Here is a 14,569-nt window from a genome sequence, read left to right on the forward strand (position 1 = left end):
ATGACTAAAAATCCTAACACCAAAGTGACAACAGAAGGACTGAGGATGTAAAAGAATCTGGTGTTGTCTTTCCAATGTATTCTGATTGGGGGTCTAATAAAAATCTGGGCAGTATAATGGAATGAGAGTATTGGCAAACTAAGTAGAATGTGAGAAATGCTCTGTAGATGGTTATGTATCCCTCCCATCACTAAGATCATCTGAGGATTTACACTCAATTTGGTGTCAAACAGAAAATTTGAGATGTTGAACTAAAGTGTTAAAACTCTGAGGAGCAGGAAGTGAACTGGAATTAATAACTGAGATTTTGACGGGAACCAAATTATTTCCCTCAATCAGCCTGTTATTTCAGCATTACATCTGAGGGAGTCTATCATTGCTTCACTCATTGCACCATCAGAATGATTTTTTTTCAATGATTCATGTGTGTATTATAATGGTTCTCATGCATATTTGTCAGTGATTAATTAAGTTATCTCCACAACAGTAGATCAACTGATTGGCATGATTAAATTAATTACCAGAACTAGAATGTTTCATTAATCATCATTAAATGCATTGGGAACATATTTGTAGAGTTGAATGGACCACTTATACCAGTCCTATTCAACAGTGCCCTATTTCCTGACTAATGATGACTGAACATTTTGTTTTAAATGTTGGAGCATTTGAACTCTTAGTTTTGTGTCCAAACTGAATCCTGTTAAACCAATGCTACCTCATTCGTAACTCCAAAGAGTTTCATTTGGATTCACTTCATAGAATTTAAGTCAAGTACTTCCTTCATAAAAGTTTCTGTCAGTTTATGTGTGTTTCAATCTTCTGATTCCCAAGGCAACATCTTGTGGAGGTGATTGGGGTCTTGGATGTTGGTTGGAAAGCCAATAAGACAGCCTATCAACTCTTTCCAAGGAAGTCTACCTTATCTTGTGCCACTCTGGCACTTAACAGGCCAGTGGGATCCTGCTTGCCTGGGTCTGTTGGTCAATCAGAGGCATGCAGTGCTTCTGTACTCAGCAGTGCCACCAAGGACGCAGTGTCTCCTGCCAGTCCTATACTCACCTGAGGTCTTGGATTGAGGAGGGAACCACGCACATGTGAATGACAGCAGGAAAAGGGTGGGGTTCGTAGGGGAGGGGAAGAAGTGTTGGCAGCAAGGGCAAAGTGGTAACCCTAAGAAGTCCCCCTCATCTTCCCCAAGCCACGCCCTCAATCAGATAATGAGTGCCTTTGGATGACAGAGCCCCTCTATTGCCTCCAAACAAAGTTGCAGAGTTTGCTCCTTGCGTTGTCCACATGAGCCACCCCTTCCCTATGCTTGCACACCCGCCATTGTGAGTAACAGTGGGAACAGGAAATGGCCCTTATCTGAGCATTAGTTGCTCACTTAAGGGTTCAAATTCACGATGGGGCAGGAAGACCACGGGCCTTTCTGCACAGACGTAATGAGTGGAGGTGGGAAGATGAGCTTGCCCCCAATTGCCACCTTCCTGCCCATTAAATGTCCTCACCACAAAACTCACCATGATGGAGATTATAAGATGCTACCAAGTTCACCGTTTCAGCCAGTGTTTCTGTGTCAAGTGTTGATTAGACATTGAAATTTTCCCCTTTTTCCTCCTTGTGCTTTCGTGGAATATAGGCATTGCTGGCAAGTCCAGCATTTGTTGCTCATCCATAATTACTCAAACTGAGTTGCTTCCTAGGACTTCTCAGAGGGCAGGTAAGAGTGAACCACATTGCTGTGGCTCTGGAGTCACAGGTAAGAATGGCTGATTTCCATCCCTAAATGACATTGGTGAACCGATTTTACAACAAGACGTGATCATTTTGTTGTCGACATGACAGACAGCAGCTATTTCATATTCCAGATTTATTAATGGAATTTTGAAATAACCACCAGGTGCCATGAAGGAATTTGAATTCCTGTCCCCAGAGCATTAGGCTGGACCTCTGCATCACTAATCCAGTGACATTATCACTATGTTGCCATCTCCTCATGTTATAAAGCAAAATAACAATTTTCTAAACATTACTTTTAACCTGCTTTCAAGAACTAGGTTAAATTATTAACATTATTTTGGTGCCTTAAGTAACACAAAATCTCAGTCTTGCATTCGAAAAAGATTTCCCTGCCTTTAAATTCCTCTGCATCATGTGCCATTTTCTGGCTTGGTGTCATCTATCAGGCTTCGGTGCATAACCTGCCCTGGCATGTGCATAAGAAAGCACGCAGGGCAAATTACTGTGTAAATGTTGGCTCCCTCTGTCTGAACAAATCCTGTCTAACAATGGGCACAGCTTCACGAACTTACAACTTGAGGAAACACACACATCATTCAAATGTTACATGTTGTATTGTAGTGGTGGGGCTTTTGTGGTGCACTGGTAGTGTCCTTACCTCTGAGCCAGGAAGCCAGTGTTCAGGTGCCACCTGCTATGTAAACAGGTTGTTTAGAAAATATCCATAACACAGTGGGTATTCTTGTGGTACAGTATTAGTGTCCCTGTCTCTGGCTTAGATGGTCTGGGTTCCAGACCCACCTGATCTGAAGGTGCGGACTATGATGAGCTGAAACTGAAACCAACTAAATTTCTTTTTAAAACTACTAACCTCAGCAACTAAAGCTAGAACACATTTGAAAAGTTACAAATAATGATTAAAGTAACTTACCTGTAAACTGAATTCTCATCCTCAAGAATAGAAGATAAGTTACTGTGTGAACAAAGAAATATAATTAAGGATTATATACATTTTTATACATAAATGCTAACCTAGAAGATGAGCAAAGTGGCACCACAAAAGCTGTCAATTCAAGGATTATCTGAATTATTAGCTACTCATCCGCGAAAACATAGTTACACAAGGTTTGAACTGTAAATTGTAGATGTACCTTTCACTTGCATTTCAGAAAGAAAACTATAAACAGACTAAAGTCTGAAAATACAAACATTGAAGACAACGAAATTCCTGAAGTATGATGTTTGCAACGGGTTTTGTCATGTTTCCCAAGGATTTTGAAAATTTACTTTAAAAATCATATTCTATTAGCTTTATACTTCAGAATTGGTATTAGTTTAGACCAAAATCTCAATGATATTTGGACCTTCAATAGATAAACCAAATACTTGCTTTCTCATATATAGGTAGACACTCCCGAGTTCAGTTTACCAATACAATGTTCTCTATCTATCCCTCCACATGTTCAGTTATCCCTTTTAATCCTTGGAGTTTGTGAGCATTGTTCTCTTTCCTCCCATCAACAATTGATCTTGAGATTCTTTGCCCATTTGTAAACCAATTCAATCTGATAGTTTTCTTTCCCTCTCCCAAGGGTATACTTATTTCAAATGTTCTCAAATTAGTATTCCTCTGCCTTCAGTCAATCTGACACTGTTTCTGCATCAATTCTCAGTTTGAGCTAACCTTATCCAATATCCTCCACCTCCCTCATATGCTGGGGTGCTTCTGCTTTGAATTCAAGTTTCTTCCCCACACCTATATGACTACAGTTAAAACCAGCATTATCCCCCTCCCTACCTGAAAACAATTTGTCCAGCCGCTGCCTTCTCTCCCTCTCATTGCTCTCACCCCCTGCTCCCTTTTTTTTTTATCCTTCATTCTCCCTTCCCTTTATTCTTCATTGTTAATGCTCCCTTTCACTGCTTTCCATTTTACCTATCGCACCCCTCACTGCAAGCCATCCAATTTGGATATTGCTGGTAATGGAAGTCATTCCAGCTGCTGTAGGCAGGAATTCCAGGCATATAAGAAAAAAAATCCAAACTATGACATGAAGCAGCTGCATCACTTCCATTTGTATTAGGACTTGTAGGAGTGGGGCTGAGGGTGAAGGATTGGTTCACTCTGATTTTGGTGAGGAAAAAGCTGACACGTAGACTAAGCTCCCAGAAATGCTAAGTGTCAGCGTGAAATTCTGACAGTTGAGTTGACAATAGAGGATGTTGGACAGTATACAATTTGTCAGTGTTCTTGTGAGCAGGCCAGAAAGTGAATAAAATGGATGGGAAAAACTCAAATTTAAAAGAAAATGCTGTTATTCAATCACAGAATATAAGCATCCTAAAAAAAGTCACATTTTGACAAATTTCATCTAAACCATCACCTTGTCCTTCAAGGATGGCTTGCAAGGTTTTGTGGACAGTGTTTTTGTCCCAACCATCTTCAGTGGCGTTCCCTCCATAAATCAGACATGAAGATGTTTGCTGATGATTGCTCAATGTTCAGGACCATTTGCGAATCCTCAAACTAAAACTGCCCATGTCCTTACACAGTAAGACATGGACAACATCTAGACTTGGGCTGATAAGTAGAAAGTAACGTGGGTACCACTGAAGTGCCAGGTAATGATTGTCTCCAACAAGAGAGAATGTAACCATTGCCCCTTGAGGTTTAATGGCATTACCATTACTAAATCTCCCACTATCAACATTCTAGGGGTTACCATTGGTCCAGTTCAGTTTCTGGTTGATCTTATAAATACAAACAAAGGGCTTCTGTGGAGCAGTACTAGTGTTACCTATCTCTGGAAGCCTGTGTTTAAGTCCCAACTACCCCCAAAGCTATGTAATAGCATCTCGCTGCAGGTTGATTAGAAAAATATCTACAAATACAAAAACAAACTTTGGCTACAAGAGCGGGTCAGAGGTTTGGTATTCTACAGCAAGGGGAGGGGGGCGGGGGGTAACTTATCTCCTGTCTCCCCAGTGCCTGTCCTGACTCCCATCTACATGACACAAGTCTGGACTATGATGAAATACTCTTCACTGCCTTATTGGGTGCAGCTGCAAAAACACAAGGAGCTTGACACTATCTAGGACAAAGCAGCAGCCCACTCCATTGGCATCCCACCTTCAGTATTCATTCTTTTTTTTTTCACTGATGTACTGTGGCAGCAATATGTACCATCTGCAAGGTGCAATGCATCAACTTATCAAGGCTTCTTTGATGGGATCCTCCAAATCCATGACCTCTACCTTCTAGAAGGACAAGGGTGCAGATGTAGGGAAATATGGTAATCTGCTAGTTACCATTCAAACTAAACACTATCCTGACCTGAAACTATATTGTCTTTTCTTCACTGTTCCGGAGTCAAAATCCTGAAACTCCCTTCCTAAGAGCTTTATGGGTGTCCCTACACCCCAAGTACCACAGTAGTTCAAGGAGGTAGCTCATAACCACCTCCTTTGGAGTAATTAGGGATGGGCAATAAATGCTGGCCAAGCCAGTAACACCTCCATCCCTTAACAAGTTTTTTGAAAAAATACTATTCATTAGTTTTTAATGACACCCCAAAAAAGGTGGTTATGAACTACCTTCTTGAACAGCTGTGGTACTCCCCTGGGTGGAGGAGTTCAAAACTAGGGGGCATAAGGGGAAAGATTTAAAACAGACCTAAGGGGCAACTTTGTCATGCAGGGGGTGATGCATATATGGAATGAGCTGCCAGAGGAAGTAGTGGAAGCTGGGACAATTACAACATTTAAAAGGCATCCAGATGGGTATGTGAATAGGAAGGGTTTAGAGAGATACGGGCCAAATGCTGGCAAGTGGGACTAGATTTATTTAGGATATCTGGTCAGCATTGACGAGTTGGATTGAAGGGTCTGTTTCCATGCTGTACATCTCTATAATTCTGACACATTTTTGGACCAAAAAGGATAAATTAGATATATCTGCGTCAAAGTGCAGCGAATAGTTCTCAAATTGTCCAGGTACAGTTCGTAATTATCAAGTTCTTGTTGGAAGAGTATTAGAACACCAACAGGAAGATATAGGTCATGAATGGTTTATTGTATTGTTTTGAACCCTGGGGCTGAGCCCATTAACAAGTTGGTATTTTCTAGAGTTATAAATGACTATACTCTTATGCATAGACAAACATCAGTGTTAATTATACTTAAAAGCAGTGCGGAAATAATATTGATTGTAGAGTGAGAGCACGTTGTGATTCTAAGCCAGAAGAGAGGATTAATTTTGGATGTAGAATAATAAGATTATTAATAACGTTCTGGTGGTCTATTTCTAATGGCAATAATGATGCAACGTGAAAAATACAACATTTGAGGGACATATTGACGTCTGCCTCAAACCTCAGTGGAGTCATAATACTTAGCTGAGAGTTTCATTGGTTTCCTAATCGGTTATGTACTTTAGCTATGTCTGGCTCACTTTATTTTATTGTCCAGATGTTGATTATAAAGGGACTGTCCCAATAATTCTTTTCTAATCTGTTGCCTGCGAAAGCAATATCAGAAGCCAATTTGTCTCTAAACATATGTAATTCATACTTCAGAAAAAGAAGTAAATACAAGATAAATATATGATTCAAAGGAAGTCAACAGGTGACGGTACCTCTGTTTTCATCTTGGACTGAGGTATTTATTGAAGTGTTACATTACTGTGCAGCAAAGTGAGTGTGTGCTGCTGCCAGGTTGGCCTTACTTTTGTAAAGAGCACACTGGAAATTCCGACGTGTTGCAGTTGATTGTCCAATCATTGTTTAAATTTCCAGTGTGTGCTGTCAGTGTGCAAGACTCTGCATTAGTAACAGAAAGCTGGAAAATTACTAAGTTTGTATTCACCAGCTGAAAATGAACCTTTTTTGTTAGAATACTATTTATAAATTGATGACATGTTTGGATGTAAAAATATAATTGAATACAGACTGTTGCAATTGTGGTAGGTATCAATTGAATTACATACAACAGCTGAGTTTAACATTTCCATGGCTCCTTTAACTTTCTCATTATATGTATACATACATGAAATTTATGGCTTTGGATCTTGGTCAATGATCATTATGATTCATAAGGATATGCATTTATTTGTTGCTTCAACCATTAAGACTTCGGAGCACAGTCCTTGCCAGTTTGGCAACAATAGCAAAACCATTAAAAATTGATTGTCCTGACTAATTTTAAAAGCAGTTACAGGCTTATGAAATCCATGACACATCTGCTATGATGCCAATTTTCTGTATCAACTCAACAATGTGGTCTTTGTTACAAAGCTGTTCAACATTTCTCAATGAAACTGCCTTTGTAAGGAAGGTTCCATATTCTCAAAAAGCATATCAGGCTTGATTTTTATATTTCCTATTAGTGATAGCACCAGCTTACAATACTTAAAATCAGCTGCTGCATTTGGGCAAGAACTTGTTTTCTATTGCCATAATAACATACCAATCAATTGCAACATTTTTATAAGAATTTGAACCAACTCGATGACCTGGCAGAAAAGGAGAGTTACCTTTTTGAGCCTTCATGCCTTGCTAGCCCTGTATCTTAGCAAGAAGAACTTGCATTCTATAGACCCCTCCTTGTTTCAAATGCTCTCCATTTAGAGGAATAAACACCAAACAAGAGTGGAGAAAGGAAATATGGCAGGTTTAAGAGGGGAGTCCCAGGCATGGCCAAAAGGATGGATTCTTGGGAGCTTTTGAAAGGATGAAGATGGAGACACAGAATCAAATGGTCAGAGTTCAAATAGAACAGCTGAACGAATAATCAGTGACAGAGAAGAGGTAACAGGGGTCAGGGAAAAATCCAGTGTTAGAAAAATGAAGGCTGCACGTGAAAAGGAATTCAAAAATAAGACTGCACCTTGCTAAGGTTCAGGGAGCTACTGGAACTTGAAGATGAGAAGGCATTCCGAGTAGAGGGCACAGTCAGCAATGACTTGAATGAAGCTCTTTAGGAGAGCATTAAAGAAGTCGAGTGTCAAGATGATGACAGCGTAGTCTAGGTTTGTGTTGGGGCATGGAGCAGAAGCATTTTTCTTTGGGCATGGTGTGGTGTAATTCTTGTGGGGGCTTGAAGGAGGAGATTGTGAGGGGTGTGGAGAAGAGAGAAGTACTGGTGGGGGCTCAGTCATGGAGTGGATCTGGGAGGGGTATGAAGGTTGTGACGGGGCCATTGTAGAGGTACGGTCCTGACAAGGATCCTTTTGAATCCTGTACTTTATACTTAGTAATTGCCCTTTCTAATTCATTCTTAAACAAATTGAATTATTCAGCTCTGTTTGTCCCTTGTGCTAACCTATTCCAGTCTCATGACACTCTCAGCAACATGCACTTATTTGGTGCTTTTAACAGGGATGATTTAAACAAATTTAGGAGGGGGTTGGGAACCTGTGTGAATATGTAGAAAAGGGAGAAGCAAAAATGCAAATGAAAGGCAGAAAATTAGTGTGTGGAAGATAGAGAAAACAAAAATGGCTAAATAGACCACAAAGGATTCTGTGATTTGTGGTTGTATTCTTTGGAGCAGGAAGGAGATTGAGTATGGAAATTAAGAGGGGTCTGGATAGAATAGATGGTTATAGTCAGGTCTGCTCTGCCCAAAGGCCGGTCTTTGACTTGTTTTCTGCTGATACTTCAGCTCGAGGAATTACTATGGCAGTTTCTTTTCAGTAGTGGTTTACCATGGTCTTCCATGAGAGGTGCAGGGCAAGAAAAAGGATCCTAAGCCTATGTTAACTGGAATCAAGCATTGTTATTTCTGAACTTCAGTCTAGGCATTTAGTCAACTGAGCGAATTGACCCATTTAATGTGGCTTGGCAGGGTCAAATTCCCTGAGCAAGATATTAATAACAGGTGAGATTGTGTTTAAATTAATTGGCAGATGACTGGAGGGAAGTTGAGGATAAAGGATTTCATCCAGAGTGCGGTAGAAGTCTGAAGTTCCAAGGCAGAAATCCTTGCATTTTAAAAAAGTACTTTGTACAGCACTTCAATTCCATATCAGAGTGTTATAGAGTAAGCAGAAAAGTGGGAATTTCTGACTGGAAGTTATCTTGGGATATAACAGTGCTGGTTTAGATCAATCTCATTTAATCTCAGTCAGTTGCTAGATTTGAGTCAGTAGATGGACAATCAAAATTGTGGTGGGAAGTGATGACAATAACTTTTTTGGTCTCCAAGATTTATTTGGAGAAAATTTCTGTCCACTTGGTACTGAATGTTGGACAAGTAGTGTGATGATTTAGTAATGATGAGAAACAGCTGAAAACACCCAGCTCTACATGGTGCTTTGTTCTTTGGTGTCACTGATGGGAAGAAGGTGCTGAGAAATTTTTGGGGACAAGGATAGATCCTTAGGACACATCAGACAAAAAGTACAGGAAGTGGAAGAGACACCATTTAAATTTTTCCCTACCTGCAATAAGATGGATAAAAGTGAAGCTAGGTCAGAACAGTCCCACACTGTTGGATGATAATGGAGAGATGTTGGAGGAGGATGGTGTGGTCAACCATGTCAAACTGCAGATAGGATGAGGAGGGAGAGTTTGCTAGGAGTACAGTTATGCAGGATGTTATTTGTAACTTTTTGTTGAAGACATTCTAGTACTGTGGTAGGGCAAATAATGATTTAGAAGGACTCAAACATGGAGTTCTGGGAAAGATAGATTTGGAAGGTGACAACATGGTCAAGGATTTTGGACAGGAAAGTGAGGTTGGAAGTGTGACAATAGTTTGCTATAACAGTGGGGGCCAGGATTTTGTTTTAGGAGCAGAATGATGTCGATATTTTTGTTGGGGTGGTAAACCGGTACCAAAGGAGACAACTGTTAACCGTATCATCTGACGTGGGAGCTAGGCAGGGAAATAGACTGTTGGTCGTTTGGTGGGAATAGGGTCAAGGGAGCAAAACGTGGAAGAAATGGGCAAGGTGAGATTTGTGCACGAATGGAGATGGGAGAGTAACTGTGCAGGTTCAGGCTAGACTGGGGGATTGTTAAAGGAAGCTTGTCCTGATGAATTTGGAAAATGGAGAGAATCAGCAGAGGCAGCAAAACATCTGATTTACATCTTAGCAATACAAGCCCATGTGTCCTTTTCACCCAGTGTTGGAGGTGAGAACGGAGGCAACTGAAGTGAGGGGTTTAAGAAGTTGGTTTGCATAGAACAAAAGCCAGGAATTTATATTTGCATCCTGGAATGATTCTGTAATAGTGAATCATTTTACCAGAGGACAGCAGGACATTTTAGTCCTTTTATGGTAATATAGCCAAATATGGTAATGAATGGCTAAACTAGTATGTTCATGCAAACTTGTACCTTGGACTTGAGAGGACAAATCAGGATGGTGCTGTTGGAATGACTGTGTTGAGAGCTGTAATCGTTTTAATGGGGGAACTAATGCATCAAAGGTGGAAATAAAAGTATGATGAATGAAATTATTAGCTGCAGAAATATTGGGTAGAGAGGGCCAAATGCTAGATAGTTGAAATTTTAAAAGTGTGGTCAGAAATGAATGAATTTTTTTTTCCCAGGAGCAAAAGGAGGGTGTGTATAGAAAATGAAAGAAGGATGTGATGTGAGATCTGTAATTAACATGCTGGGAGTAGTGAGATCAGGAGAGATTGCAAGGTGAAAGTAGTGGTTGTGAAAAGGGGATGGGAGTTTAAATGGAAGAAGCTATTTTGGGAAGATAGTTGGGCAGTAACCTTAGAGTGAGGATGGTGGAGAATGTATTCTCCATCGGTGAGGTTGCTTGGTGCAGAAGCTGAGGTAGCAAAGCCAGGAAGATATCTTGGTAAGAAAATTGTCAATCTCTAATGCACTCTCAAATGCAGTGGCAATATTAAATTAGAGGTCAGATGGGTAGAATAAGTGAGATTTTCAAAGGATAAGAAGGTGCCAGAGGAATGGGGAGGCAGACCAGTCTTTGATTTGGTGATAAGTGCCGCATCATCATTGTTTGCCTGGCAATGTCTTTCACCACTCATGTCACTCAAAAAATGAGGCTTCATTTAAAGGGTAGAGGTCATCACCCCTGAGCTAAAATGATTGTCAAGACCATGATGTTAGTGCAATTATACAAAATAAGCTCATGGATAGCAAGGGCCTTGTTCATAAATATTTTCACAAAGTACTTCTAAACTCTATATCATTTTGTTTCTATTAGTTATCGTACATTGTGCCCACTTGTTAGTAATTTACTAACCTTTGTAAATGATCCTTAACATCATTCAATATTGTAAACAATCTTATTGGATCACTTCCTGACTTTATCTCCAGTCAATACTATCATTGTTTTCAAGTTTCTCGTAATTACACTAGTCAGTGATGTTTATATGCAGCCTCTCAGAGCAGGTTCAAAAGTCCCCAATTTTCAGAACAACTTCCCAAAATTTCTTACCGCACAGCGCATTCACAATTATATATTATATATTTGCATCTCTTGAAATACGCTGAGTAATCTAATAGATACTTTACCCACGGCTGCAGTGTACCTCTTTATAATGACACCTGCACAGTACACTCTCTATGATTTTTGTCATCATCACCTCCTGGCTTTCCCTTTCAACGTCACTACACACAAGCCAATAGTGCCGAAAACCTGTTGTAGGACAAGCAATCCCTGAAAGACTATGCTACCATTATTTGACAAGGCACCTGATGGAGAAACTGTTCATTCAGAATGGGAGAAGGCAAGAGTAATGATTACTTTAGCTCATTTATGGATGCTGCTTTAAACTGGCAAATTTAAGCAAATGAAACAATTATCAACAATAAATGCAAGGATGAAATGTTCCTATTTTCATTTAGTATTCTGTGGAGTGAGATTCATTATTGTCACAATCGTGGCTTGCAGCTACTTTTCGCACATACTCTTTACCTCACTAATGATGTAACTCACGCTCTTTGCCGCTTCTTATAGAATCATATGACAGGAGAGGCAATAGTGTCACTGATGCCAGGGTCTTCATTCAAGCTGCTGACAGACAATTTAAAGTTCAGCTACACTGCATTTCAGGTGATGCAAGCCAGGAACTGTCCCTCATACTGGTGCACTGACATTGCTGGGAATGGAAAACTCCCTTTACACTTCACGGATAGGGATCTGAAGGTGATGGTGGATGGGGTGGTGAGGACAAACACTGCACTTTATCATAGGAGGGCTGCCATAGGAAGCCATTGCTACCAGTCACAGCGAGTTGGTCCTAAACAGCAGCCTTTGACCATACTGTCATGTACACTGAGAGATACCCAGAAGTACAGGAAGAAGTCTAATGATCTTCTGTACTTTGCAGGGGTAAATACCACCATTCTCTCTCTGCAAACTCATACTTGAAGAGCCACTACTCACTCTAACCCTGACATTGCACATACATCAGACCAAGGCACGTGGTCTACAACTCATTATTACACACAGCATGTCCACACAACTATACTCACCAGCCTCGTCCTCCCAAACTATTAATCTTTACTGCCTTGTGCCCTTCCCAATCACTAACTACAGACACTTAAACACCTTTCTTGTTCCTGAATCACCACTAACTGATTTTACATCCCACTTCCATCATACTCAACCCCCCCTTCATTTCCTTGCCAGAAGGTTTGCCCCACACTTGAACTGATGTCTCTGTAATCTGTGGTCCAATACAAGGACGTATCCCCAGACTCTGGTCCCTGAATGACCATAGCCAAACACCTGAATTGGAATTGAACCCACCCTTGATTGACTGTAGTAGGATGCCTAAACTGACTGTGGTCATCATCAACCCCGTGAAGACTGTTCCCTCTGACTTTAAGACATGCCCATTTGCTCGAAGCATATGCAGTGTGTTTGTTGCATTATCTGCTGGTGGGTGTGATGTTGATGTAGTGTGGTGTTGTTCAGAGACACATCTATCCCTTGACTGTTCACATGTTCCTATAGCAACAAGCTGCTTGCTACTTCCTCTTCACTAAAAAGTAAAGTGAAGTATGAAGAGGCTGATATTCTCCTAGTAAGCACGAAGTTAGTTAGTGCTAATAAAGTAAGCTAAGAGCTATAAAATGCATGAAATACATATGTACGCTGTACACAAAGTGACCTAGCAGAAGCATACAAGTCGAAGCATGCGGGTCCGAAGTAGAGTGTTGAGGGGCTGCAGTGGTGTGTAAGGGCTGCAGTGGTCTGAGAGCAGATATGGTGAAGCTGGTGATGTGGCGATGCTGAGTTACCTGGACAAAGGGTCAAGAAGGATGATGTTTGGGACAAGTGAATCGGTGAGCTGCATCTGCCTGGTACCTGCTGTGACTTTGCACGTCAGGAACTTGCGCTGCCTAAGTTTCTGAGGGAGAGGAGAATTGATAGTGGCATATAAATAAAGTGAGTTTGACTGTTAATGACATGTAAATACATAGAAATAAGACAGCCACTGCTTAACAGGATTCCAGTTGAGGCAAAATGGGTCAAAATGTTTCTCAGTGAGATTCTGACATTTTTTTTTCCCTCATTCTTCTTGTGCTTTCTCCACTATCTTGCTATGCTACACCAGGGAGTGGAAAATTCTGCCCTTCCTGTTTACATTGCTAAGTACTTTTCTGTCCCTTATTTGGATCATCATTCCATAACCACTGTTTAGAGTCATTCTGTAACTGACGACAAGGAGACATTAGACAGCAAAAAGATGGTTGTAATGGCTCATTTCCCTGCAGCACCTTTCCACAGACAACCTCATTGAGCTCAGCTTATGGACCATTCTGTGCATGAACCTGGAACCTACTGTCCAATACAACCAGATGTTGTAAGCACTCAGTGTTATGGATCACCTCATAATTTTGTTGTTCTGTGCATTTGACCATTCTTGGTATTCCTAAATATCAACAGGAAGGAGAGCAACAATTAGGTCTACCTTTTAATTGTTTTCCAATTTCAGGGCATAAATCAGGGTGTGAATTTTCTCCTCAAACAGGAAGTGCCACATTGTATTTCAATGATCCTTCACAGTGGTGAAGCTGAGATTATAATTTCAACAATGCTAATGTTTAGACATGAGTTAATATCTTTGATTAATCATTTCTACTCACCATTAAAATACAGTTTTGAAAAAGGTCAAAATTTAAAAAAACACTGCTCTATCATGTTGAGACCACCCCATCTCAATTGTTCCAAGTTGAACACCGAGGCTTTACAACTATTTTTAAAGTTAAAATAATAAGAATGTTTATCCAGCTGTACACTAGCAACTGAACACACTTCTGACTGAGCAAGATAACTGCTGATATGATTGCAGGCAAAATAATCCACAGAAACAAAAATCCTTTGACTAACCGCAAGTGATGGAAAATGCATTGGAACAATCACTGTAATTGTGTTCCATGGACATCACTGGCAGGTAGTGATGAAGGGAAAGTGATGTCAAAAGTTAGAAATCAGAAAGAATAGAATTTAGAATCATAGAATTTTACAGCACAGAAGGGGCCATTCATCCCATCATGCCTGGATCATTGCAGGAACTGTCCAAGATGTTCCACAGCTCAAATTAATCCTATGCTGCTTCAAATCAGTTCTCTTCAAACACATTCACAACATAGAATTAAAAATTGCCATGTGTTCTGATTCCACCACCCTTTCAGGTGGTGCATTCAAGATCGTAACTCTGTGTGATCAAGTTTCTCCTCCTTTCCCTTAGTTCTTTTGTCAGTTATTTTAAACTTATGGCCTCTGGCTGGTGACTGCTTTGCCAGAGGAAGTGGTTTATTTCTACCTGCTTTATTGAAACCTCTCAATTTTGAATACCTCTATTGATCTCCTTCTCTGTAAGAACAA

At 40.3% G+C, this 14,569-nt stretch overlaps 1 protein-coding gene and 1 long non-coding RNA gene across 2 annotated transcripts in view; one reads left to right on the plus strand and one right to left on the minus strand.

The window, feature by feature from the left end:
- dennd2b (DENN domain containing 2B) overlaps positions 1–14,569 on the plus strand; it is a 397,329-nt gene that overhangs the window by 56,501 nt on the left and 326,259 nt on the right. The gene's annotated exons all lie outside the window — the stretch shown is intronic.
- Positions 1–14,569, minus strand: part of LOC125485199 — a 59,806-nt gene that overhangs the window by 13,961 nt on the left and 31,276 nt on the right. The window contains exon 3 of the long non-coding RNA XR_007263940.1: positions 2,675–2,716. This is a non-coding gene — a long non-coding RNA (uncharacterized LOC125485199). The remainder of the gene's footprint in view (positions 1–2,674; positions 2,717–14,569) is intronic.

Source organism: Rhincodon typus, chromosome 17 (assembly GCF_021869965.1).
Source record: "Rhincodon typus isolate 14 chromosome 17, sRhiTyp1.1, whole genome shotgun sequence".
NCBI classification, from domain to species: Eukaryota; Metazoa; Chordata; class Chondrichthyes; order Orectolobiformes; family Rhincodontidae; genus Rhincodon; species Rhincodon typus.